The following is a 27,303-nucleotide window of genomic DNA, read 5'->3' on the forward strand; positions in this document are numbered from 1 at the left end:
AAATTCATTATTTACTTAGGGTGCTTATTCTTATAACTTTGCTGAGCCTAAATTAGTCTACTAGGGATACAAGTGGATGTCTTTAATGAGTTTACTGTCCAGTGAGGAAAAAAAGTATTAAATCAGAGGTCCTGAGTGGTGGGGTCCAGCAATTTATATACAGATTTTAAAAGCTTTCCAAGCGATGCTGATATGCACAAGGTTTAAAAATCATAGGTAGACTATATTTAGTCAGTCAAAATCTCCAAGTAATTTTACAGAGTGCTTCTTATACACATGTAGAATTCCTGCCATATTTTATTGCTTTGTTCTTCACTCCATCTCCACCACCATCTTTTAGAATGTGAAAAAGTCTTAGATAGCCTTTCTGCTCAGAATTCACATTTTAAGATGAGAAAGTTGATGAACAGAGAAGTATGGTGGTGTGGCCAAGATGGTCACTCCAGTACTAGTACCCAGAGGTACCCAGTACCTCAACTCCAAGTGTAATACTCTTGTCTCTCCATGCTAGACAAACTCAGTATTGTCATTACTACTTTGCATGAAAGAAGAAGAATCTCCTTTTGTAAAATGTTTTCCATTATACATATAGACCCTAAAAGAAACCATAAATGCCTTCAATCGTAGCAATTCTATACATTTTCTTTCACATTTAATCCCTTATTTTCCATTTACTTTCAAGAGCAATATCTGAAGATGCAGTTATCAGGCTGTCATAGTATTTTATTTTCAAAATCAACATCCTGGCATTATCAATTTTCCCTATCATGCCAGCTACTCATGGATGTACTTCAAAACAGGATTTTCAGTTGGGACTGTCCTCTAGGACAGCTGTCAGAATCCTTTCCTGTGTTGGGGATCAAAAGCGAACCAGTAAGGTGTCATTAAAAATATTCTAGTGATGAATATGTTTATGGGGTTGATTGTGGTGATAGTTTCATGGGTGAATACCTATCTCCAAACTCATCAGGTTGTATACAAAAATACAGATTTTTGCATGTCAATTATACCACAATAAAGTGTTCTTTATTTAAAAAGGAATAAAGCACAAAGAATTCAACAAGCTCATCGAACTCATTATGAGCTACTGACTTTTTATTCTTTGGCATACATTTCATAAAATATTATTAATAATTACATTATTAAATACAAAACCTGTGAAGAAAGTAGGAAAAAAAAACTTAAAAAAATTATTCCTATGTATCTTTGAATTGCTCCCAGTTGTTAAGAACACCAATGACCACAACCCGTGGAGTATCTTTTGATGTACATAGCACGCTTATAGAGTCCCTCATTTGCTTGTCACAATACCTTTCCAGGGGAGCAAATATGTTCAGAGGAAAAAGCGACTTGCCCAAAGGCCCGCTGCTAATAAGTTCTCGAGCAATGATTTGATCCCAGATTGTCTGCTGGCACGCGTAAGGATCTTACATACATTATAGGACTCCAGAAGCAATTAGAGCACATTTTCTCAGTGAATATAATTGTGGTTGGTGTTCTTTAGAAAGACCTGCTGCTTTTTTCTCATGACAATGCTAGTGGGTAAAACTTTGGCTCATAAAATATGGAATTCATTTTAAACTCCTAACATTACATAAAACTACTTAAATGAGCACACAGACTAATCACTGGGTGTGGATAGATCTGTTATTATTACCACAGGAGTAGTGACAACATATTTTTAATCATTTCAAATGTATTAATTTTGTTTTTATGTTAAATTATGACTAAAGATAAATGGATATTGAATCATATTTCACTGATTTCCACATTTCCATACAGATAAATGTATAATTGCGTTAATTCTTTATGGTTTCCTTTTACAGATGATATACCAAGTCACTTAGCAGTACTCATGCGTTTCCAACATCTGGTCACAGCATAACAACACGGCTGTGTAGCAGCTGCAGTTCCACTTGAATCCAAGATAGCATTCCCAGTCCAAAATAGCACAGGAAGAGGTAAAAAGAGATGAAACCTAGCTTGGAGGAAATCTTAGGCATAACTTCATTGTCTTGTAGTAGTGTGTAATATATATATATATATATATATCAATCACTATATAATACACCATATATTATAAATATATAAACATATATATAGTAATATATGAAGTATTTTATATAATACATAGTTATATACCATGTAGTTTTGCATGAAGGTGCCTGGTACACAGATGCATCCATCCATATAATAAGTCATATGCAAATGTATATGTTGATTCTAAAGAAAATGGAAAGAAGCTGAGGGTGATTCAAGGCAAGTCGTAAGCCTCTCCTCATTCAGTGTGGCATTTCAGAAAACAGCTTTTCCTTTGAAAAGGAGTTACATGTGTACATTCTGAAGTTGCCGATTTCTAGCTGGGTGTTTCTAAGAAACCATTTCAAGCCAGTAGATCTGAGTTTCTGCAGCTGGAAAATCAGAAATGTATATTAGGTCAGAATTGTTCAACCTATCTGCCTGCCTGTCTGTCTGTCCATCTAGTGAGCTATCAAGCTTCTGCTTACCTAGCTACCTACCAATGTGGAACCTTTTGAAAATGAAATCTTACATGTGACCCCAAGCTGTCCCACTGGCTGAGTTTTTCTGTCTCTTTCCAAAGATTCAGCAGTATCTTTTATCCTCTTCTAGGCTATCTATTTTTCCCAATCCTGCTCTTCAAGGTAATATTATTTTACAAAATATAATTTGAAGGAAAAAAACTGGCCAGATGATCTCTGTTTTCCTTACATTCTAATGCTCCATTACTGAATAAAAGCAGGGGACCCTCAACTGACTATACATTTAAGATCTCTCTCTCTGTCCCTCCCTCTGAAGTCACCTTGGAATTTATCATGGTAGCTGGCTTGAGGTAAATTCTAACTTTATTTGTTTATAAATGGGTAACCAATGTAATTCCTTTAATACTTTTATTATTTCTGCAAATCTGTGGTTTCTTGCATCAGTACCATCCTGTTAAATACTCAAATATTCTTAGCTATTTAAGTAAATTACATATTGATGTGTATTTTTCTTTCTAAAATATCTTCACTGTTCCTTCCTATATACATAATCACATAAAATTCAACCCAATTTATAATCTTCCATATAAATTTTAACATGAGTTTATAACTTTCGATTATGTATCTGTTGCACTTTTGATTGTGATTTCACTATATTCATAAATTTGCTAGAGGAAACTGAAACTTTCACTAGGAATAGAGCATATTTTACCATTATATCTCCTTTTGTGTACTTCACTAATGTTTCATAATTTCATTCACATGGTACTCAAATATTTCTTATTTACTGTTTTCCTGACTATATTTTAATACAGAGGTTTCCTTGTTATTTTTAATGGGGTGCTTGCTTTCATTATATTTTAATAATTGATAAATGCTAGTATATAGACAAGCTGCTTATTAAGATGTTAAATTTAAAACCATAAACTATTACTGGTTGAAATACATTTCTCTGATTATTTTCTTGGCAAACAACCAAGAAAATAATGGGTTTATTTTTCCTTTCAAATATTTGTACTTGCTGGAATATAAAATGTTACTTGGGCAAAAGAGTTGACAGTTTCTTACAAAGTGAAAACTACACCTAACATCTGACCCAGTAATGTCATTTCTGAGTATTAATACAAGAGGAATGAAAACATACGTCCGCAAAAAGCGTTGTACCTGAATTTTCACAGCAGTTTTATTCAGAATAACTAAAAATTAGAAGTAACCCAAGTGTTTTTTCAATAGGAAAACTGATAAATGAGTGTGGTTAATTCTACACTGGAAGTTAGCACAACAAAACAAAGGCAGGCATTACAACAGTAACTGATTTCACAGAGAAGTCGAGTAAAAGAAGCCTTCTGTCCTAAGGATAGCTTTGTACGCTGAGTATTTAAATTATTTAATTCCTTTCATATTTGATTTTATTAAATATATTTAAGGGTACAATTTCACCACTAACCTCTAGCTGCATCTGTATCCCAGAGGTTTTGACATGTACTTTGATTTATATTCAGGTCTATATATTTTGTTAATTCTAGTTATTCCTTCTTCATCACTTGATTTAAAAAAAGAGATGAAAAGTGAAGTCAGAAGACCATAGGAGTTCTGAAATTTTATTGGGCAGATGTTGTCAGGTCTCCCTACTACAAGACAGGTCTTGACCAGCCCCAGGTTTATTCTCTCAGAGTGGTGCCCAAGTCCATCACTCCTGCCAGCTCTTGACTCTACCTTTGAGATGTACTTGCTTTTCCATTACCCTCTTCCAGCCGTATCTGCAGAGGGAGAATCTGAGGAAGCGCCCTTCTTGGTAACCAAGAAGATTTTCCAACCTGTTCCTTTCCTTGACGAAGTTGGGGTCCGGGGGCATTTGAAATATTTCGGTATTTTAGACACAGTTGGCTTTGCTTTTGCTAGTAGACATCTTTTTTTAAGGACTGATCAATTCCTTTGGCAAAAGCCACATTCACAATCCTTTTTGAGAAAGAACTTTATATTTAATTTCAGGTAATTTGGGTGCAAGTGACCATGTAACAAAGCATTTCATCTTTGTAGAGCCATTCAGGTCTAGAAGAAAGTCTACTAGATGTTATCTAAATATTTCCAAAAGTGTTAACAAATGACCAAATGGGACTGAAGCCACACTCTTTGGTCTTTACCTGGAGCCTGTATCTTAATGGTTGCATGTTGTGTTTGATCTTTTCTGTGCAGCTGCATTTAAATGGCCCACCTTTGATGTGAAAAACTCTGACTCTGAAATTTACCTTTAATTTCCTTCTAAATTATTTCGTAAACCTGCCAGTCTCATGATTTTCTTGCATCACTGTAACAAATGCAACCAGCAGGAGCCAGCTCATACTTCACACTTCCAACATTCTTTTTCAAAATCTCATCATTTAGTTTCACCAACTGATTGGGTAAATCTCCTGTTTTCACGTTATTTTAGGCAATACTTTGACAAAGTGTTTCACCACTATATGAGTCACTCGTTTCCAGCCTTCTATGCTTCCTCATATGTGGCCCAACTGTGCAGACATTTCAAGGCCTCTGCTTACATCATGTGTGCTAACATCCTGCTGGCCAAAGTCAGTCATATGGCCAAGCCCTGATCCAGCATGATGGGAAGTGTAGTCTTCCCACACAGGTGCTGGTCACGGGAAGTGAATGTTTCCTGACCACAAACCTTCATCTACCACACTATTCTAGTATCATGATACATTTTTAAATGAGCCTGTCCACAGAAAAGGGTAATTAGAATGTTTGAAACTCGTCCTTTGGATTTTCAAGTTGGCATTTGAATAGATCAGTGGAGAGCTTGCTATTTTATTTGTGCCACATAGTTTTCATTATACTGTGTTAACACTCTTTGAAAGGGCATCCACATACACAGGGAGTGGCTGAAGTCTCTTACTATTTCCATCACCCTATCCCAGAAAATTTATAACCATTCCACTATGCATAGTGGACACAGACTCTAAAGAAAAAGTTTCTATCTGCAGAAGTTTATTACTTCTCACTCCCCTTAATATTTTCTGGCATATTCCACAGAAGCAGAGGAAGGGAGTAAGAGGGGTTGCACATATGAACATAATCCTAATGGTTGAACCATTTTACAGCAAAGGGATTTCTGAGAAACATACTTCACAGGAGTAACTGCCTTTCATAAAACATTTATTTTGATAAGTGAAAAAAAAACACTGTTTAAAGATGACTTAAGTATTATTTTCTCTTTTGCTTGCTTTTCATGAATCATGATTATAGGAGGGTGGGGGATTTGTGTGCTGGTCCAGGACAAGGATATGACCATGGCAGGCAGTAATGTGCCCAGCTTTGACTGGCGATGCCTTGATAGGTTTGCGAGGGGGAGAAGCCTCTCATAGAACAAGTCTGTCCAGAGGCAGTAGCTCAGGGGTCTGCTACTCAGAAGGGGACAGAGATAAGACAACTCCCAGGGAAGGGGGCGAGCTGAGAGGGAGCTTAGACCTCCAGGTAAAGTTGCTAAGCCTCCTAGGAGGGTAGTCTTTGGTCAGAGAGCTGAAAAACAGGACCCTTATAACTGCAAGGCCCCATTTAATCAGTAGATAACAGCTGTTGGATGAGGATTCATGGGGTATTCAAAGCAAGAAGGCTCTATGTGGCTAAACATTTGCTTGTCTGGTCTATTTTTAAAATAATTAGATGTGCAAATATTTGAGTCTGGCGCTAATAGGCTTTTGAGCTGGAAGGTCTCAGTCTGCAGGGAAGAAATATTGTAGGCACCAATACACAGAGGCCATATTTTTCCTCATTTATGTAACAATGATGCATTAGAATAAACAGCAAGTTAGGATATCTAGAACTTTGCCTGCAGTTTGAGCTCCGAGACGAAGTTTTTAGGGACTTGGGTTACGTATGCCATTTAACATCTCTGAACCTGATTCTCCTCTTCTCTAAAATGAAGAGATTAGATTAGATGGGTCCAGAAATGACTCGCAAGCCAAATCTGGCCCACCACCTGGTTTTATAAATATTTCAGTGGGACACAACCACATTTGTTTGTCCATCTATTGCCCATGTCTGCTTTCTGTCTGCTAAGGCATAATTAAATTGTTGTGAAAGGACCACATGGCTCATAAGCCTAAAATATTCACAATTTGGCCCTTTACAGAAAGGTTTGCTGACCACTGGCCTAGACTGTATCATGGGCTTCCTTCAGCCTAAACCCTTTTTGACTTAAGAGCTGGACTTGTCATTTCTCTTACCATCTTAGAGTTCCTGCATCTTATTTTTACTTACCGTTTGAGCAGTCACTCAGCACTCCAGCTAAGGGGTCTGTCCGTAAGCTTCTCTTACAGCTAACATGATGCTGCCCGTCTCCCTGAGTAAAGCAGTAGCTCTTGCATTTTCATGAAGCCAAGCTGAAATGAACATGGAAGGAGAAGGTAAACACGTGCAGGGAAATGAAAAATGTGATATTTAATTGAAATAACATGAGTAGTATGCGTTGAAAGAAATGTAATTACCTAATTGGATTTCAGCCAGCAGCATGTCTTCTCTGTCTTGGTTGAGTGACTGGGGTCATTTCATCTCATCAGGGATTCAAGCCCACATTTTTATATCTGATCTGGCAAAGGACAAAAATTAAGTCAGAAGAAAGCCATTCATTTAGGCACTTAGGTTTTTATTTGGCAAACATTGTAATTAATTATAAATTCCGTATTTCAACAAGCAATTTCTAGTTACTATGAGAAGCTTCAAACTGTCAGAAATCAGACTGAAACCTCTCAGAAATGATTGTCTTCCTCCGTAATGAAAGTCAAGCTTATTTTGCTCTTTGATGAGTACAGTTTTATGCAGCTCTTCATTGTATTGCCAGCTCAAGAATAGTAAAACAAATTACATAACTACACATCACATATATTTAAAAAATAATTTAAAGCACACTTACTTAAAAAAAGATACGTGTTCTTCTCAGAATGTTTTTGTCATCTATATTTAAAATAACTCCTTCATGAAGACTCTTTTGAATGTGGTTGAAATCACAATTTGTTTAAATTCATTTCTACTACGCATTCTATGGCGAAGGACCAGTGGATGTAGTAAAAAAGATAATGGCCACGGAGTTTCACTGATTTTCAAGCAGGAAGTGCAAGATGGGAATTGGAAAATTTTAAATATACTTTCTATTTACATGAAGAGTACGTATATTATTTGACCAGGTTTTCTAATTTTAACACATATTATGTTTGCTGTGTATGAAAATTCATAATGAACCGCATCTAGGTCTAGCTGACAGATGCTAAGTTGTTACAATGTTTCAAGCACTGCTAGTGGTACTTTTACAGGTATTTCCTTATTTAATACTGACTGTAGCCCTGTGGGCTGGGTTCTTTTTCTTGTTTGACTCTGTTTTTTGTCTCCTTCCATTATATAGTTGAGGATACGGAGGCTCAGAGAGGTAAAGTGTACACAAAAAAATACAGAGCAAAAAAAAAAAAAAAAAAAATCAGCAGAGCCCAGTTTCAAACCGAAAGCTTTGTTTTTTTATTTTGTTTTATTGAAGTATAGCCAATTTACTATGTTGTGTTAGTTTCTGGTGTACAGCATAGTGATTCAGTTATACATATAATACATATTTCTCTTTATAGGTTATTACAAGGTAATATACTTCCCTGTGCTGTACAGTAGGACCTTGTTTATCTGTTCTGCACATATCAAACCCAAGGCTTTGGCTGTCTAAGTAGAATAAAGACAAAAATATTTTCTCTCCCGCTAACCTAAGCTTATGCTGACTCTGCTCTGCTTTGCTGACACATTCATAAGATGGATAAAATCCTGTTAAAAAAAAGTGACAATTACAACAAAATTCTTCAGAGTGCTTTTTGAGAATTTTTCATGGCAAGTATCAAGCATCGATGAAAAGCACCTGTTCTAAAATGGGGGCAGTAAAAGATAAAAGGTTATCAGCAAATATTAATTAATCGTGCAGTCAAATTGGTGGTGGTGATGTTTAAATCAGACATTTTCCAAATGTACATTTCCTTTGTTCCCTTGCTGCTGCCAGCACTGAATTTTTTCTCATCCTCTAGTTCCTACCGTATTTAGGAGCTACCCCAGTAGAGTGCCAGCTCAGATGCCATGTGACAATTGGCAATGCTGTGTCAGTGACATGGAGGGAGCAGCAAGCTGGAGGACCCATACACCCAGGGATTAGAGGGAGATGATGGTCTTTTGGGGCAGCTGCCATGTCAGGTGGACCATGCATCCTTTAGCACAACAGATCAGCTGTCCTCACGCTGCAGCTTTTGTTAATGCTGTGGAAGTCACCTCGCCTTGTCTCCAGAACAGCGTGATTTTGACAAGGCTTTTAGTTCCTGCTGCTGAGCAGAGCACGTTCAATGCCTTGTCAGCTGGCAGGGGAGGTGAGAAGAGCCATTAGCCCAGCTTCCTTTATGGAACGCTGTTGGCAGGTAGGAAGGAGATGTGTGGCCCACCTGGATAGGCGCTGAAAATGGCTTCTGTTTTGCGGCAAACTCCAGTTCCAGGAAGCATGTTCTGTAAAGCAAATGCCTCTCGGGTGTGTACCTTCTTCCCACAGAATTCTGTTACAGAAGTCAAGTCACGTTTTCTAGTATCGAACTTAAAGTCTCTGCTGAGTGCATTGTATTAAGAAGGGGTTAAAAAGTTAAGTTAAATAGGATGCTCGATATTTAAGTGGCCAAAAAAAACTACTGTGAAAAAATTTCTGTATTTCCTGCTGGCACTCACTCGCCTTCCTAAAGAATTCTGTCAAAGATGGTATTACTTTCTTCCTTGATTGGAAATTCTCCCTCAGCCGTTAACTGGTTACTGTGAAATTGCTAAGTAACGAGTTTGTGATAAGAGTTTTACAAGCATCTATATTTCTATCTAAAGTCTGTTTTGATATCCCAGGGGTTATTTATATATTTATTACTACTGAGCATCTTTTGAATAATTTTTGTATTAGGGGAACTTAGTACCTTAGAGATCCAGCCTGCTCAAGCTTTTTTTTTATTCTAACTTTTCAATTAGAACCCTATGACTGAATCCAAACTCATTCTGCTCACTGCACGACAGGCCAATAAATCAAGAGGCATGGTGTCGGGACAAGGAATAGCAACTTAATTCAGAAATCCAGCAGACCAAGAAGATGAGGGACTACTAATGTCCTAGAGAACTATTTTCCCCAAGTCAGAATTCAGGCTCCTTTTATACTAAAAAAGGTAGGGGGTGTGGCTGGTGGTTGGAAACTTCTTGGGGTCAGAATCCTCCGTTCTTGCAGTTGTCCACCTAGGTCAGGTCATGATGTTCTTGCAAATCTCCAGCAAGAGAAATGTTATTCTCTGTTCTGCAACTTTTTATCTGTATATGAATGGAAAAGTGCTATATCCTTAAAGGTCAGAGACTTGAGAATGGGCTGTCCTGTCTATTTTGGACTGTAGGCAGCATTCTTTTGCAAAAGGTGCAGAATCAGCATGACTAAGCACAGGAAACAGAGCACAGGGTTAAAGCTAAAGGAACAGACCTAATACGGAGTCAGATTTGTTGTTCTTTGTTACAACCAGATAGGTGACCAATCAAATACCAGAACCAGACAGGCTCCGTCAATCAAACACACGACAGCCTGACTCCTCAGGAGAGTATGATGTCAGGAAGAGGATGCTAGGGAGAATTTACTGGGGAAGATACACAGGCGTGATGAAGGGGAAGTGTCTGTTTCCACCAGACTAGCCGAAAGTGTGATCTAGGTGTTGGGATCTGAACTACCTTCCTCTCCTTCCAAGTCTTTGGCCTTTGCCGATACTCGGTGAGCTGCCACTATCTGTCAGTGTATGTTTTTGCAAGTGCGGGCATAATATAGCTAGACTAGGTGCTCTTGGAAAACTGTCAATAACAAATAACCAAGCTTTCAAACATTAATCTTCAATTCTTGCTTTGATAGCTCACGTAACTCTTAGTAGAGAGGAGTATAGCAGGTATGTCCCCTTGGATGCCACAATTAATTTCACCTGTTCTCTATTCTCTTTCCCTTCACTTCGTGTAACTATTCTTACTGCTTGTCTGGGGCAGTGCTCTCATTTGGTTACCCCTTTCCATGTTGAATTTTTGCAATGAAGCCAACTTCACTTCCTGTCTTGCATCACCAATTCAATTTTCACAGTCTGCACGTCTCCACACACTTCTGCCTACCCTAAGAAAAAATGAGTACAAGTTCTTGAAATATGAAAAATAAATTGGGTCAGAAAGCTTTTCTATTAAAATTGCATTATTCTCCCACAGCAGGTTAAAGATCAGCAAGGTATTGTGAAGTGCAACTCTCAATATATTGAAGATGTAGGACCAAATAATTTTAGAGGTCAAATTTTCTACCCCCTTCCTTAGAAATCTTTTCAGTAGTATCTTTGGCAGACGGTCGTCTAGTTTCTGCTTAAACACACTGTAGTGATGGGGACTCTGCTTTTCCTAAAGTGTCCATTTACTAACCTACAATAAGTATTGATTATTGTGTATGCCCCAGGCACACTGCTAGGAAGAGAGATGCTAGATATTATATACTAGCTGTTGCGGGGCATATCTTTAGAATGTCCTTCTCACTTTACAATGAGGTGAAAGTCATCTTACTTTAACTCCCATTAATGGGCACATATTTAATATTAGTCAATAATTAAAATGACTATTTATCTTGAGCTTTATGATCCAAACAACTAAATTTAATTAGTAAGTAGAGTGATTGATTGGTACATATTCTATTTAATTATACTTTTTTGACAGGATAGTATTCTTAATTAAAATATCAAGGTTTACTAACTTAAAAAACACCATGCTTAAAAGAGGATATTTGTTCAGATTAAGACAAAAAGAAATAAGCATGTAAGTTCACTGTATCTTCTCATTCGTCAGTTTTTAACAATCTGCTCTAATTATCAATCTTATTTCAAGAGTAGCATATTTCATTCTATATTTTAATCAAAATATAATGTATTTTCTTAACTTTGAATTAAACATTCATAATGGAATTTAAAGCCCACTTGGCTTTAATCCTTTTGAAACTCTACCACTGTCAAAAATTTATACAGAAGTTTGATGAATCCTAAGTACACAACAGGATCATTTGAAGAGATTTAATAACTACTGAGGCTACCTCACCACTACCCATTCTGATTAATTGGATTTTGGTGGGACCAAGGCACTGGTAGGTTTCTAATCTACCCAAGACATTGTAGAACCACTGTTTGAAGGAAAGCTTGAGATCTCTTAATGAATCTTTCCTATGTCTGTGTAAAATAATCAGATACAAGCCTTGCTTTCTTCTCCAAGTCCATTTTCTCATGCCTCTTTCCTCTTATGTGTCAGTAGCATGAAATGATAGGAAAACAAACAAGTAAATTAAAAAATGGATCAAACATTTGCAGAAGTACTTCACAAAGAAGGCATATGAATGATCAGTAAACAAACACCTGAAAGATGCTCAATATCACTGGTCATCAGGGACATGTGATTAAAACCATGAACACACGTTAGAATGGTTACATTAAAAAAAGAAGCATGGCATTACCAAGTATGGGAGAGAATGTGGAGCAACTGGAATTCTCATACATTGTTGATAGGATTGCAAAATAGCATGGCCGATTTGGGAAATTTAAAGCAGTATATTTTAAGTCACTTACCACGTAATTCAGCAATCCCATTCTTGTGTAATACAAGTAAGACAACACAAAATAAAATGAAAAGATGTACATACAACTTGAATGAATATTCATAGCAATATTATTCATAATAATCAAAATCTGGAAACAGCCCAAGTTGTCCATCAAATGGTGAATAGATCAACAAATTGTGTCTTAACCATGCTATGAAATATCTGTCAGTGATGTGTTGATGTAACTAAAAAACATTTTGCTAAGTGAAAGAACTCAAAAGTCTACTTATGAAATTCTAAAATAGGCAAAACTAATAGTGGCAGAAAACAGATCAATGGTTGCCTAGAAACAAGGATAAGGGGTCTGGATTCGCTTCAAATGGTAATATGGGAGCTTCTGAAGATGGTGGAACAGTTCTAAATTTTGATTATAATGGAAGTTATAACTAGAAAATTTATCAAACTGTATTCCTAAAGAGTGAATTTTGTTGTTTATAAATTATAGCCAATAACTGTTAAAAAGTAAGACCTAGAATTAGGCATTTTCATATACTATAGATGGAACTGTAAGTTGGCACACCCTTTTTGGAGGGCTACCTAGGGACATCTGTGACAATTAAACCTTTTCTTTAACTATGTAATTCCACATTTAGATATTTATGCAGTGGAAATCTTCACTTGTCCACAAAGATATAAGAGCAAGCTTGTTCACTGCAACATTGTTTTTAATATCAACAAGACCCAACAGGGCCTGCTGCAGTCAATTATAGTATATCCACACAACAGAAAATCATGCAGCTTTTATAAAATGTAGCATATCTATGTGGAAATTTTCTAACATATATAAAATCAGAAGCATTAAGGCACAGAACAGTGTGGATAGTATACTAAGGTGCACATAAAAACCGAGCAGAACAAGTTTGGACTCAGTAACAAATCTTGTCAAAGCCAGCCAGGAGCCTTGCTGCTTGTGACCAGCCAGCCCCACCTGGGGAGTTTTCAGGCGAGGCCCTAGCAGCTGCCAGGACCACTTGTCCTGAGGCTCCTCCCTTCACAACGTCCCGAAGCAGCACCACTGCCCTAGCGTGTGGCAGTTGGAGCAAGGAATCGACATCTGGGGGCCAATGGGCTCCATACAGTAGGGTAAGTAAGTCGCTCTGCTGTGTACAGCCAGAAACTTTATTCCTCTCCATTTGGGGCTTTCTCTTGAATAAACCAGTCTGTTTTAGAGGGGTACCCTGTTGGAGAGAGGAAAGAGTTGTTGGACTTTTACCCGACTTGTGAGCTGGTGCATTTGTTTCTTTGGCTGCTAGCATTTGTGTTTTGTTTGTTTTGTATTCCTATCTTTAAAAAAAAATGGGGAACGTGTCAACTATCCCTAAAGAAGGTTCTCTGAGGCATATTTTGGATAAGTGATCTGATTACAGCTATGAACCCATGCCTGAGAGAAAGATGAACGATGTGTGGCCGGAGTACCTGTGGGGATCCCCACAAGCAGTTTATGCCGGGTTATCTCCGTCTACTGCCACCCTTGCTGTGTTAATTACGTCATTTGTGGTCTCCTGTGTCGTTGGTGTATGTAAAACCCCAAGGCCAAACCTGAGCATTTATTTAGGGTTTTCTGTTTGTCCTTTGGGTTTCTTGTTTCACTTTGTTTTGGTACCATTTGTCCATCTATAACCAAGTCGGTTTTATGATACTTAACACTTTTACTGTTGTTAAACTGAAGAAAAGAACAGAAAATAGAAACCTACCTGTTCTTGTCTGAGCGTGGGACATTCCCGGGGAGAATATAAAGGTTTCACTTGGTTCCTAAAATCACGAAAAGCCCCAGCCCGGAGTTCAGCCCGGCTGGTTGATGCCAAGTCACAATGGTTAGGGAGGATCACGAACTATTTATACTTTCACAATAAAGTGTTGAGGAATGGTGGCCTTTGAGTGGCTCTATACAACCCTGCAATTTTAGATACTCTGTGAAAAAGCAGGAAAAATGATGAAATGCCCTATGTGTAAGTATTTGTGCTATTACATCAGGGAAAATAAAACAGAGGAAAGGAAGGAGAGTGAGGAGATGTTCCTTCAAACCTTAACTCCTCCGGCTGAGCTGGCTGTCCCAGCCTCTCTGGCCACTATGTCAATGTGTCCACTCCATCCACTGCCTTCCACTTCTACATAGCCAGCCCCAGTTCCTGACACTGGGGCTCAGGAAGCAGTAGGACTGGCTCCCCCTCCTATATGGATAAATTAGAAAATCCTATGTTAGTTTCTGGGGCACAGGGAACTGGTCTGGTATTGCCATCTTAAGACCTGACAGGGCACCCAGTCTGAACCAGGAGCCACTCTGGCCAGAGGACATATTCTTCTACACCATTATTCCATAGGGGACCTAAATGCAAACACCCAGTAGTCTGGGTTTAACAAAATTAAAGAAACCCAGCAAAAAAACAAAGACCCCCCCCCTTTTTTTTAAATAAAGGTTTTATCAGGTCTACAGCAGATTCCAAAGTCCCTAAAAATGCTAGAATGCTAAATATGAGAAAACTGTATAAATTAGATGATTGGTAGATGTTGCTTTTAAAGTCTTAAACAACAGGGAAGCACTTATGCTGGAAACTCATCACTTTACCCAACGTTACCTTTATATCCTGCATCATCACTCCACTCAGCTCATGTTTCGGCTTCCTTGATCCAACACTGGCCCTCTTTGTTTTAGAGAAGTTTAACTTACCAGCTGGATATGTGGGTCTGGTATCAGTGCCAACCTTAGGTTTAGAATAGTGCCAAACTATCCTATGCCATTTCTTCACCACCATGGGGTCTACTCAGTGATAAAAATGCCACATCTAAAGAAATGGCTTCTGATTTCTGGAAACTTAATCACAGCAGGGAGCTGCATGCTCTTAGAGCCTGCCCCAGTCTTGCACATTAAGAGGTGATGGCGGCTTTCAAGAGAACAGATTTTTGTATTGCTATCAGCAGCTTCCATTAACTTAGGTTCTATGATGTGTTTTATCATTGGACCCTTCTTCCTCAAGAAGGCTGAAAAGAAAGGCACTAGCCATGCAGTTATTGGTACGATTTTTGGATGTTATGCTTTGTCGGACTTGCTGGCATCTTTAGTATCTGGAAAAGACCGTGTACGTATTGGAGCACAATTTGTTTGTAACAGGAATGTTTGCCTCAGGAGGAACTGCAGTTCTCTTTGGTGCATTGGAACAAGGTCCAAAAGGACCAGTGTTTATTGCTATGTGTTTTCTAATGAGAATAACTAATTCACTAAGTTTTGCTGCAGCAAAAACTGCGTCTTCTTCTATCCTTCCAAAAGCATTTCCAAATACTGTGGCTACAGTGTTGGCAGGTCTTGACACTTTTTCTGGTCTGGGATGCTTGCTAGGGTTTCCTTTAGGTGGCTTCTGGTATCAGTCCTTTGCCTATGCAGTGCCTTTTACTTTTCTGGGACACATAAGTCTACCCATCAACACGTTCATTTCACATAATTATGCACCCGATCCAGGAAAACAATTAAAAAGGATAGGAGCCCCAGGTAACTCTGACAGTGGGGGACAAGTGGTATGGGAATCCAAGAGAGCCCGCCTCTTTGGTATTTCAACTGGTATCGAGTAGTGCTATCAACTATAAGGGGAGAAATGGCCGAAATGAAGTCCTGTCAAAATTTACTGTCTTTTGTCCTTCAAACACTTGAATGATTGTGATATTTAAGGAAAATAAAGTTGAATTTCAAGTCTTGTCATTGCCATTAAAAACAAACTGGACATGAGATTTGGTTTTACGTGAAAATTCCCTACCTGAGGCCTGTGACCACTGTCAGTGTGCCACACCAGGAAGCAGCTGCAGCGAGGGGTTACTTGGCGTGCACTGCTCACGGAGATTCGTTTCATCTTTGCATATGGACTTTTTAAAAAATCCTTTTACATATGTAGTGGTTATGATCCAATGTGTCGTAAGTTAACTAAGTTTCGTTCAAATCAAATATGCAATGTTTACTTAAATTTTGAAAGCAAATTTTGACTATTTATAGGATTCTTTAAAGTACAGTTTTCCAGACAGGTGTGCTTTCCCTTCAGTCATCTTGCAGATGCACATTAAGGGCTTAGTGTCCGGACCTGCATATCTGGGGCACTGAAAGACAAATGACTTACAAATACATTTCGCTTATATTTTGTTCTAGGACTGGCACTGCTGTCAATGGAAAGTATTTTTAACTAATCTGTTATTGAGACATTAATCATATTTTTGCATTTCAGCCAACATAAAGACCCTAGCTAATATTCTGTAAGATACAGCTAATCTGAAAAGATGAAATTAATGTTTCAAATGATCTGAACTATATTTTCCAACTTAAATTAAACATGCAATGTAGATTCAGAAAGACCCATATTTTCTAACAACTTCACTGTATACTATGTTGTTGGGTTGCATAAAGAAGGAATTGTATTTGTTTCTCATAAGTGAAACGCTGGACCATGGCTTAATGTTAACTCTTTGCTTTGTCTTTCGGGTGGCCTAACCTACAGTAACACGAAGGCTGAACGTTTTTCTTTGTTGAGCTTTCACAGGCATTTATCCAGGCAGGGAAACAAAGGTTACAAATGCTATAGCAATATTGGACACAGTCTGAAGTGGTTAAAGCCTTCCATAAAGAAATTATCCCTCAATCTGGCCTGCCTAATAGTCTTCAAAGTGGTAACAGGCTGCTCTAGCATAACTCAACAAGTTCTAAAATATTGCAAATTAACTGGAAACTACATTCATCCTGGAGAGCACAATCAGCAGGAAAAATGGAGGAAAGGAATCTTACACTAAAAAGGAGTATTGCTAAAATAAGTCGACAGTAATTTAACTTGGGATAAAGCCTTACCAGTTGCCCTGCTATGGATCACAGTGGCTCCCAGAAGCAGGCTTAAATTAAGCCCCTGTGAAATATTGTATGGTAGGCTGTTCCAGGTGTCTCCCTGGGCAAGAGAATCTGTAAATGCTCTACAAGACCTAGTAGTTGCCATCATGTCAAAACTTTGGGCACTCTACTAACCTCTGTTCATGAGTCTGCCTCCAGCAGGTCTGCCTACCTAACTGAAGTAGTCTAACATCCTTTCTGACCTGGAGATTGAGTCCTGCTCAAAACCAGAGGAAACAAGGGCCTGAATGTGAGACGACTGCAAGGTGGACAGGACCACACGTGGTATTACTTACGATGCACTTGTCTGTCAGGTTAGCTGGGGGAAAGCCATGGACTGAAGTAGCACCACCATCATCAGAATCAGAAAATGACCCAACTCCTGAGAGGCCTGGGGAATGAGAGTTTTGTGAACCCTTAGAAGACTTAAAGTTACTCCTTAAAAAAGGTAAGTATTGAGATTATAGCTTCATTGTTTAATCTTGTCTAAATGAATAGCACAGGAATCTAGTGTAATTATGGTACGGTAAAAAGTTAGTATTAATAGATATGTATTGGAAACTGGAACCAAAACTTCCAAGTTCAACGAAGTACTATAGATTTTTATCAGGTTCAAGTAGTTGTAAAAACAGAAAAAAAGATTATTCTACTGACTAAAGAGTCTAAGGAATGTTTTCTGTCCAAGGCTGATGAATTCCATTCCATAATCACCCCCTCATTGCCCCTGTTCAGCAGGAAGTAGCCAGAACGGTTGCCATCTCTTTTCCCTGAAGATTGTGGAATGGATATTGACAGTGGGGAACTGTTATAGAGAAGAACAAATCTGATTCCATATTAGGTCTATTTCGTTGGCTTTAACCCTGTCCCCTGTTTTCTAGGGTTAGTCTTGCTAGCTCTGCACCTTTTGTAAAAGAATGTTGCTTACATCCTTAAATGTACCTATTTCTCAAGGCTCTGACCTTTAAGGATATTAACACTGTTGCACTCAAATAAAGATAATAAGTTGCAGAATAGAAAACACTTGTTTTATCGGAGGTTTTACAGGGGCACCATGACCTGACCCATGTGGACAGTTGCAAGAACAAAGGATTCTAAAGACAAAGAATTCCTACACCAAGGAGTTTGCAACAATCAACCGCATCCCATCCCTTTTTAGTCTAAAAGGAACCTGAATTGTGACTTGAGTAAGATGGTTCTCCAGGACATTAGTCTGCCATCTCAGTGTGCCAGCTTTCCGAATAAAGTCGTTATTCCTTGCCCCAACACCTCGTCTCCCGATTTATTGGCCTGTCCTGTGGTGAGCAGAATGAGTTTGGGACTCTGTAACTGTGTAGCTCGAAACACAGCAGAGAAAATACAAATCAAATACTAGAAAAAATATTACTTGTCAAACAAGTCAGATTATTTTCGAATGCATATGAAACGTTCTTCAAGATAGACCAAAAATGCTGGGTCATAAAAAAGAACTCTATAAAACATCAAAGTATCAAAATAATATAAAGTGTATTATCTGACCATAACAATATCAATTTAGAAATCAGTAGAAAAAAGAATTAGCAAGAAAATATCAATTGCCAAAATCCAGAATTTTTTAAATTGCATGTCATTACAGGGCCTTCATATATTAAAAAAGTAATAAAAAGTATCACCAACCTAATGCCAAAAATTAGCAAATGTAGATTAAAATGTCTGAAAATATTTCAGAATGAAGGCTGTCTCTTCTTTAAGGCAATAGTTGTGAAACTTTAATATGCTCAGAAATCACTAGGGGGTTGCATTATAAAATGCAGATTCTGATGCAAAGGTCTGGGGTAAAAACTGAGGTTGTACATTTCTAGTAAATTCCCAAGTGATGATGATGCTGATAAGAAGAACTATGTGTTGCTTAAGAAGGGATACCCACTATGCATTCAAATCCTTCAGGATAGTGAATGGATTTACAAGTATACAGGACAGATGTATTTTGATCCAGAATCTAGGGAAGGAAAGCCAAATAAATGGGGTGTTGACTTACATGAGATGTTTCATAGGGACCTCTGAAGTGGCTGTCAGGTTGGAGTGGACACCAGGGTGCAGGGAGGATCTACACATTGCCTGGAGAGGTGCAAAAAAAAAATCTCAACTTCACAAATTTCAAGTACCCTTCTTGAATTGGACCCTAACAATCTAAGCTAACAAGGTAAAGATACTTATACTAGGATAATGTCAACAATGTAATTTGGGATGTTACTGGTGATAATAGTTACAGTGGATTACCTAAGCCTCTTTATTTCTACTGCCTTTTAAAATTCACAGAAATTTTCAGATGATATTAAAGTGATCAAAAATGGTTACAGTAATTAAATATCACATTAAAAATGGCCCTTGATTTGCAGATAAAACCAAGTTCAAACATTTTTCTTAATATAATGATCTTTCTAGCCTAGATTGCTTAAGTGAAGAATCTAATTAGACTGCTTTTAAAAGATTACTAGTTTTCAAAAAAAGTTAATTTTCAGAATTAAAAATATGATACTTTTCTCGTTTAACACGTGGCTGCACAGTCAATACAAGGGTACTTTGCCTCCTGTTAACATTATCTTCAAAGCTCAGCAAAAATTCCAAAATGTACATTCTGAATTATTTTCTCCTTCACCTATATTTTAATTTCAGTAATACTTTACTTTCCATTGTGATTGATCTTATATAAGCATTGATTTCTAATTTCTAATTATATCACAAAAAATCATCTTAGAGGTATATTAAGAAGAAACAAGCAGGGGAAAAACTCGCAGAAAATTGTCATAGAATAAAAGTAAGCTAGCTACCTGAATTTTGCACTATGCTAATTTCTTGGCTGTTAGCTTTAGGATAGTCTGGTCCCAGATCTGCAATTGCAAAAAATTACCTTTGTGAAGCAGATCCCACATCAGCTGGCTCTCAATTACAAAGGAGATGGGTGTACAAGGCAGTAAGACACAATGATGGCAGATGTTAATTCCACCTAGCCATATTTCACTTTTTATAATTTATACATTTAAAAAATAGTATTAGACATGTAACATGATTTGATATACATGAAAATAGTGAAATGATTACTAGTTACACTAATTAACATGTCACCTTACATATAGTTAATGCTTTTTCTATGATGAGTGCATCTTGAACCTATTCTTAGACTATTTCCAATATTCAATACAGTATTATTAACTACAGTCTTCATGCTGGCACAGGAGAGCCATGGACTTACTCATCCTACATACAACTCTGTACCATTTGACCAGCATTTCCCCATATCCCCCACCCTACCAGTTTCTGGTAACTGCTTTTCTACTCTTTGCTTTTAAAGGTTCAATTTTTTTTTTAAAAGATTCCGCAGATTAGTGAGATCATACAATATTCATCTTTCCCAGTCTGGCTTGTTTCATCAACATAAGGTCCTCCACATTCACACATGTTGCAAATGACAGATTTTCTTCTTTATCATGGCAGAAAAATATTCTATTCTCTCTATATAAAATATTTCACGTATATATTCAATAATATTCAGATACTTGGGTTGGTTGTAGACCTTGGCTATTAATAATGCTGAGTGCAGAGGTCTCTTTGAGATCCTGATTTCATTTGCTTTGGGTATATAACCAAAAGTGGGACTGCTGAATCTTATGGAGGTTTAATTTTTAACGTTTTGTGGAAACATCAATACTTTTTTCCACAGAGGCTGCACCAGTGTACAGTCCTACCAACAGAGAGCAAGAATTCCCTTTTCTCCACATCCTTGCCAACAAGTTTGTTATTGCTTGTGTTTTGATAATAGCCATCCCCCAGGCGTGATGTACTGAAAACTGCAAATCCAACATTGTGGCATCTCTGATCACTATTCCTGTTATGTTCATCACTAATAAACTTGTAACATAGTATACAGTTTATCTTTCTCTTCTTACTGTAAAATCCATGAGGGAAGGGATTTTTAAAAAATTTTATTAGCCCAAGTACCTTGATGAGTAGCTTATACACAATGAAAATATGTTGACTGAATGAATGAAAATATGCTATTTACTATAGTAAGTGCCCAGGAAGATAAGAATGAACAGGACAGACATGTCTCCTGTTTTAGGGAGCTTATAGACTATTACAGTTGTCAAAGCATTTCAAGTTTGAAGAGACATTAAAATACATGCAGTCCAGCTTCAACATTTTATAGATCAGGAAATGATGGTCCAGTAATTTTATGTGGCCCTTCTAGGATCACAGAGGGACCAGAGTTCAACTATCTGGCTCATGAAGTAGCACTCTTCTCACTACACACTGTCCTTAATAATTTTCACTTATTATAGTTTGTGCTCACAGTACAATAGGGACGACATATGCAAATATAAGACGAGTAAAGCTAACGCACAACATTATAAATGGCACTATGAGTGCTGTAGGAGCGGTGTGAACAAATAACCCTGAAGTAGTGCAGAACTGTAAGAAATCTCCATGCCCTGAGATTGGCAACACAACCTTCAACAAGTTGAAAGAGGAGTAAAGTAACAACAAAGGTAGATACAAGGTAACTGAAGTTGTGGGGAGAGAATGAAGGAGAGTGATAAGCTCCCTTGAGTTAACTTAAATCTTTAGGCCTCTATGAATTGCAGTCCTGTTAGAGAGCAGACACTGACGATGTGGTCACAGATGAAGTCAAGGCATCGTAACAGAAATCAGATGAGAGAACATCCTGTAAATTTTCAAACAGATAAAAATAGTAGATGACTGAAATGAAGAAGTATGTTGAAGAGCTAGCTAAACAAACTGTATGTGAGTAATCAGTGCCAAAGTTGGCCATTACCGGGAGGTGACAGGTTCACTGAATGACAAGACTTGCTATAATGGTTTGATATTTTATCTTAAATGAGGTATGGGTACTCACATGTTTGTTGTGTTTATGTATCTGTACATGCACATTTGTGTGTATTTAAGCAAGGTATTTGACAAAATGTCTCTTAATACCTTGCAGGCATTATGGAGTTAATAATTACCACACTTTGCTGTTACATAGGTGGTTGAATATTCATGTGCCAATGATTTAGTAATGAATAGATTTCAACCTAGAATGAAGTGTTGCGTCAAGTTCTCTACCTTGTCTCCGTTTTTCCCTAATATTTTATCCAGTATTTGTACATCAAAACAAAGTACAGTTATGAAATTTGGGGGCTAATATACAGGATGACAGAATCAAATATCCAAAAGATTGAGCAGAAATGGTAATTATAATTTTAATTACTTCATTTTGGAGTAGCTATTATGTGCTGACTAGGCAGCTTTATGTGCTGCATCTCATTTGGTTAGTAACTTCCCAAAGTAGACATAATTATTTTAGATTTCTTGTTGTTCCTAAAACAAGTTGTTACAGAAAATGTCCGAAATTTCTGTTTGGAAAATACACAAAACAATAACCTACTTAGTCCTACAGAGTAGTATGTCCAAATCCAGACAGGGAAATATCTAAGGTGGGAACTCACGCAAGATTACTGGGCAGACAGGAGCTCTGAATGAGTCTTCAACATGAAGTACTTGGGGATGAAGGCAAATAAAGCAAAATAAGAATACAATCAAGTTTTCTGCATCACAGTAATAATTGATTCCCCCAGCTTCTTAAGAAACCCTCATTCTGCTTCTCACGATGTATTGATTTGGGTTTCTGTCTATGTGAAAGCGATACTAGTGTGGGGTACCAGCCCAATCGCAGTTAAAGGGCTAGAGTGGGGACCCGGGGACCCAGCACACTCCCCGAGTTGAGGGAGATGAAGCCGAGCCTGGAGGAAACTAAGGCAGCTAGAGCGAGGGTTAGCTCAGTGGTAGGGGGCTTGACTAGCAGGTCCCGGGTTCGATGGAGAGGGGAGAAGAGGAGAGTAATTGCTCAGTTATTTTCCCTAAGATAGACTTTTTGGGAAGAAGATGGCTTTCACCATGTCCCTCCTTGTTGCTGTATATAAGCCTTTGGTCATAGGTCCCTTCAACTCTATTTGAACACAAGTGGTAAAAAAAAAAAAAAAACACGTCTCTAAAAGACTTGCAACATGGCAAATGTGTATGTTGCTTAGGAATGTGATTACACGTCTGTCTAACAGCTTCTGTTTGGGAGTTGGAAATGCATTTCCCAGGGCCAAGAGCATATTTCAGCTGAGGCAGCAAGTTGGTTATAAGGTCCTAGGCTTTATTTCAGAAAATGAAAACCAAACCAATCAAACAGAAAGACAGGCCTCGAAGTCTAACCAAGGCCTCACGTCTTTCTAAATTTCCTTTCATGATTCCCACAGAGTGCATCATACCGCTCGGAGTGAAATGAGACCCTGCGCGTTCACTCTCTTATTCTTCTGTGTATGTTTCAAAAGATGCCAGTCTCAGAGCAGGCCCAGTTTTTAGAGCCATACCGTCAATGCCAGTGACAGACGTTTGCGTTGTGCATTCCTTTTTTTTTTTTTTTTCAAAAGTCATTTATATCAAAATCAGTCTCGGGAGGGCACAGAGTGGCAGCTTGGGATGGTCCATTACAGAGTATTTGGTTCATTATTTTGATCTGTGAAAGTGCAGTACGTGGCTGACATAGCCATCCCTCTGCTGCAAGAGGTCAGCTCCCCCCCCAGGGACAGGTCTGATCCTCGCCTAGAGAGGCCCATCTGCCTTTGGATTGTCCTCTTCTGCTTCTGGCGCCCGGGGTCCCCTTTGCCCTACACTCTCCCCATAAATCCAGAACTATGATTCATGAGATGTGAGCCTCTGAGAGTTATATAACTTGACATAATTTTGAAAAGTAAAATATACTCTATATCCAAAAAGATATATTTCTAGTCAGAGGTGTCCTGATGTTTAGCTGCATCTCTTAAATCTGCCTTAATATTTTAGTATTATATTTAACCCCTCATTCCCTTTCACCATAACTCAGAGTCGTCATCATTGTAAGCTCTGATTTTAGCGTATCGGCTAGAAAGAAGGGGAAAAGGAGTAATTAATGATTGAAGGAAAACTTTTCCCTTTAATATTCCTTTTGAAGATAGTACAAGGAGTGCCTTTAAATATAATGAAAGTTTACCACATATATTTACATAACTCCTGCCCCCTCCAGTCCCAATCTTCCCATATTCATGTTCTTTATACCTGCATTATTTGCTATCAATTCCTTTATCTTTCTATGATACTTCATTTATCATTCTAATTTGTTTAACCTCTCTGAAATATCCTTTCTTAAATAAGGGCTAAAATTCTATGTGTGAATTATGGAAGAGTCTCCAGAAACAAGATGAATCAATTTTTCAGCAAACAGCCATGCCATACAGGAAGTAAAAGGCTAAAAACACGTTAGCCGAGGTGTATACTGTACCTACATATGACTTACAACAATCTGACCTGTGTTTCACAATATCTCTATTATTGTATTGCATGAAAATTAAGCATAAATGAGAATGATTAATCTCATGTCTGCATTTCTTTTTCATGCTAAACAAAAGCATGTTTTTCTCACCTCTTTGCATGCTTTCCAGTGTATATAAATGACATGCACTGAAGTATGAGTTCCTCAAAGGAAACACCACTTCACAGTGTGTCCCCAGTCTTAGCACAATGTCTGCTTTATGAGAATTTCATAATAAATGTTGAATGAGTAAATCTTTATCTATCCATACACTGAAGTCGACAGTCGTTCATGAAAACATATAAGCCTCATTTCGGACTGCCTTACTGACGAACTGAGATGATCACATCTACACAATTCTGGACTTCTGAGACCCTTATCTGTGTCTGGCATTGCTCTATACTCTGAGAAGCCACAGTCCATCCTCTCTAGAAGCTAACAGTCAACTCAAGGGGGTGGATTAGACAAGAAAACAATGTGAAATCGCTGGATCATAAACTGCCTATGGGAGAGTGAAAAGGCCTGAATATACTGCTTAGGAATTTGATTATCTTACAGGCAACAGGTGTATCTTGCATTATTTTTAAGCAGATAGTGACACATTAACAAGTAAGCAGTCTCACACTCCAAGAGCCGTAATTATCTGTACCTATAACTCTAGCCCAGGGCTAATAATTCCTGGAGCTGCCATTCCAGCTTCCCTCTCAGTGGTTCGTATCCTCATCTACTTATAAAAATCACCTGGAGAGCACAGAAAAAATAAAGTCTGGGCCTCAGTATTTTGATTTTTCAATATGACTTGGGGCTCAGGCATCATTTTTTAAAAGAAGCACCTCCAGGCAACCCTAATACTTGATCATGGTTGAAAATCATCGTCATTGTTCTGTTCGTTTTCTTCCTTCCGCATCGCGGAAGAACGAGGAATCAGAAATTCAGAGAGGAGCCTCTTGGTAGACGACTGATACTGGGAGCTGTGGTAGCAGTGTGATGCTGCAGGAAGTCATGCGGGTTTGTAACGCACCCATGTACTAGGAAACAAGTTAGTGATGCTCTACTCTACCCATCCACCTAGACTCTCTGGGTAAAGACGTTCTAGCAGTGCCAGGCAAGCCAGGTCCAAATCTTACATTCATCTTTGATCTGATTCTGAAGATGAAGGAGGAAGGGAAAAGAGGAAAGAGAAAAAATGTAAGGCCCCTAGGGATAGGGGAATTGAATGTGAAGGTGGGAAATGGGAAAAAGAGAGACAGAAGTAAAAATAAATTGAAATGATAAATTCCCTCTCATCCTCATTTTGCCATCAAACTAACATGATTCCAGAGGAGTGGAACAAAGATGCCTTCTCACAAATCTGGAAAAATAAGCTACTGTGGAGGACCCAGGTCTTTCCATGGAAAGAAAGTACTCATAGATTTTATTATTTATCTTGATTAAAGATTTTTGTCATTCATAGAGTCACAAGAAAACAAATTACTCAATGTCTGAGTACTTTGGCAGCTTTCCACATTTTGCAGTTATGCTTCACACGCACACACGCACGCACGCACGCACGCATACTCCTCAATACAAACACCCTAATAGGCACCACAACATTGTAGCATGGCCTTGACGGGCTGTATCATAGCAGCAGGCACTTGCCTTCAGGGTCCTTTTCAACACTCAGGGTCCACTGAACTTTATTATTTTCCTCACAGCTTTATTCCTTGAGCTGAGGCTTTTATTCTCAAGTGAAATAAGATTTTCTTATGTCTCAACTGGGCAAGACCAATAGATACAGTAATTTTTGACTTCCAGACTAGAACAAAGGGATAATGGGATTTACTCTAAAAAGCTTTGTAATAAATTCTCTAAATATCCCACCTCTTGTATAAAGTTATATTTAGATCCAGAAACGTAAGACACTAGTTGCCTTAACTTCTGTGAGAGAAGCTTAATTTCTTAAGTAACGAGATATCTGGTGCTGAGCTCCAGGATGACTGCAGAGGCCCATGGACCTAGCTTCTGTTTTCCAGTCTGCCATTTTTTTTTTAGCACATGGGCTTTGTTCTCATGATCCCAAGATGGCCAACACCCTGCACTCACGTGTTCTCTTCCCTGGAACGAGCAGGCAAAGACTCCAGTTGCTTACCTAGGATTTTGGAGAAAAATCCAAAGTTCCATGACAGCTGGAGTCATTCCTTGTAGAAAGGGTTTTCCAAAGACCCACCCAGAAATTTTCTTTAACATTTCGTTGTCCATATCTTGATCATTTGGTCACCACTACCTGCAAGGAAGACCAACATGGGCTAAGTTGACCAGCCTAGTCTGTCACCCAATCTCTCTCCTGTTCACCTCACCCCAACTTTCTTTGTTCCTAAACTCTAATATCTGGAATACAATTAAGATGACCAGTAAGAGCCTCAAAGCTTAAACTCGTGGTTAAGATTGTTGGCATTCACATCAGAAACCACAGGTTTATGGAAGAGTTGGATAAGTGTCAAGGATCACCTCGACACACAACAAATAATGTTTTCCTCATAAAAGTGCTGAAAGAACACTTCAGAACTTAGGCTTTTTAGTGACTGAGTAGTTAGTCTGACTTAAGCTTACTCAGTTCCTGCTGAGAATTGTGCCTAGGCACTCTTTCAGAAAAACTAGGGGGGAGAAAAAGGAACCAAAACCAAAAACAAACACCTGTGATTTTCTCTTTGAACTATTTTAGGATCTTGGCAGCAATTGGTGTTGACATATTAATATGGGAACACATTTTGGTGGCAGTGTTGCTTCTGTTGTTAACTTCCAGTACTACTTACCAGTGGGAGACCACTGATACTAAGATTAATGAAGTGGTTTCTTCAGCCAAGAAAAGCAGGCAGGAGTATTATGTCTGTGAGTGTTCAGTGAATACATT

At 38.2% G+C, this 27,303-nt stretch overlaps 1 long non-coding RNA gene across 11 annotated transcripts in view; it reads right to left on the minus strand.

The window, feature by feature from the left end:
- Window positions 1-27,303, minus strand: part of LOC105078995 (uncharacterized) — a 656,088-nt gene that overhangs the window by 6,490 nt on the left and 622,295 nt on the right. For 7 of the 11 annotated variants that reach the window (XR_012511902.1, XR_012511907.1, XR_012511903.1 and 4 more), the window contains 6 exons: window positions 26,542-26,676; window positions 19,056-19,135; window positions 13,881-17,432; window positions 6,989-10,677; window positions 6,762-6,883; window positions 1,001-2,411 (listed from right to left, as the gene is read on the minus strand). This is a non-coding gene — a long non-coding RNA (uncharacterized LOC105078995). Of the gene's footprint in view, window positions 1-1,000; window positions 2,412-6,761; window positions 6,884-6,988; window positions 10,678-13,880; window positions 17,433-19,055; window positions 19,136-26,541; window positions 26,677-27,303 lie in introns of those variants that run through there. The other 4 variants (XR_012511906.1, XR_012511904.1, XR_012511912.1 and 1 more) reach the window with 4 other exon arrangements.

Source organism: Camelus bactrianus, chromosome 15 (genome assembly GCF_048773025.1).
Source record: "Camelus bactrianus isolate YW-2024 breed Bactrian camel chromosome 15, ASM4877302v1, whole genome shotgun sequence".
Lineage (NCBI taxonomy): Eukaryota > Metazoa > Chordata > Mammalia > Artiodactyla > Camelidae > Camelus > Camelus bactrianus.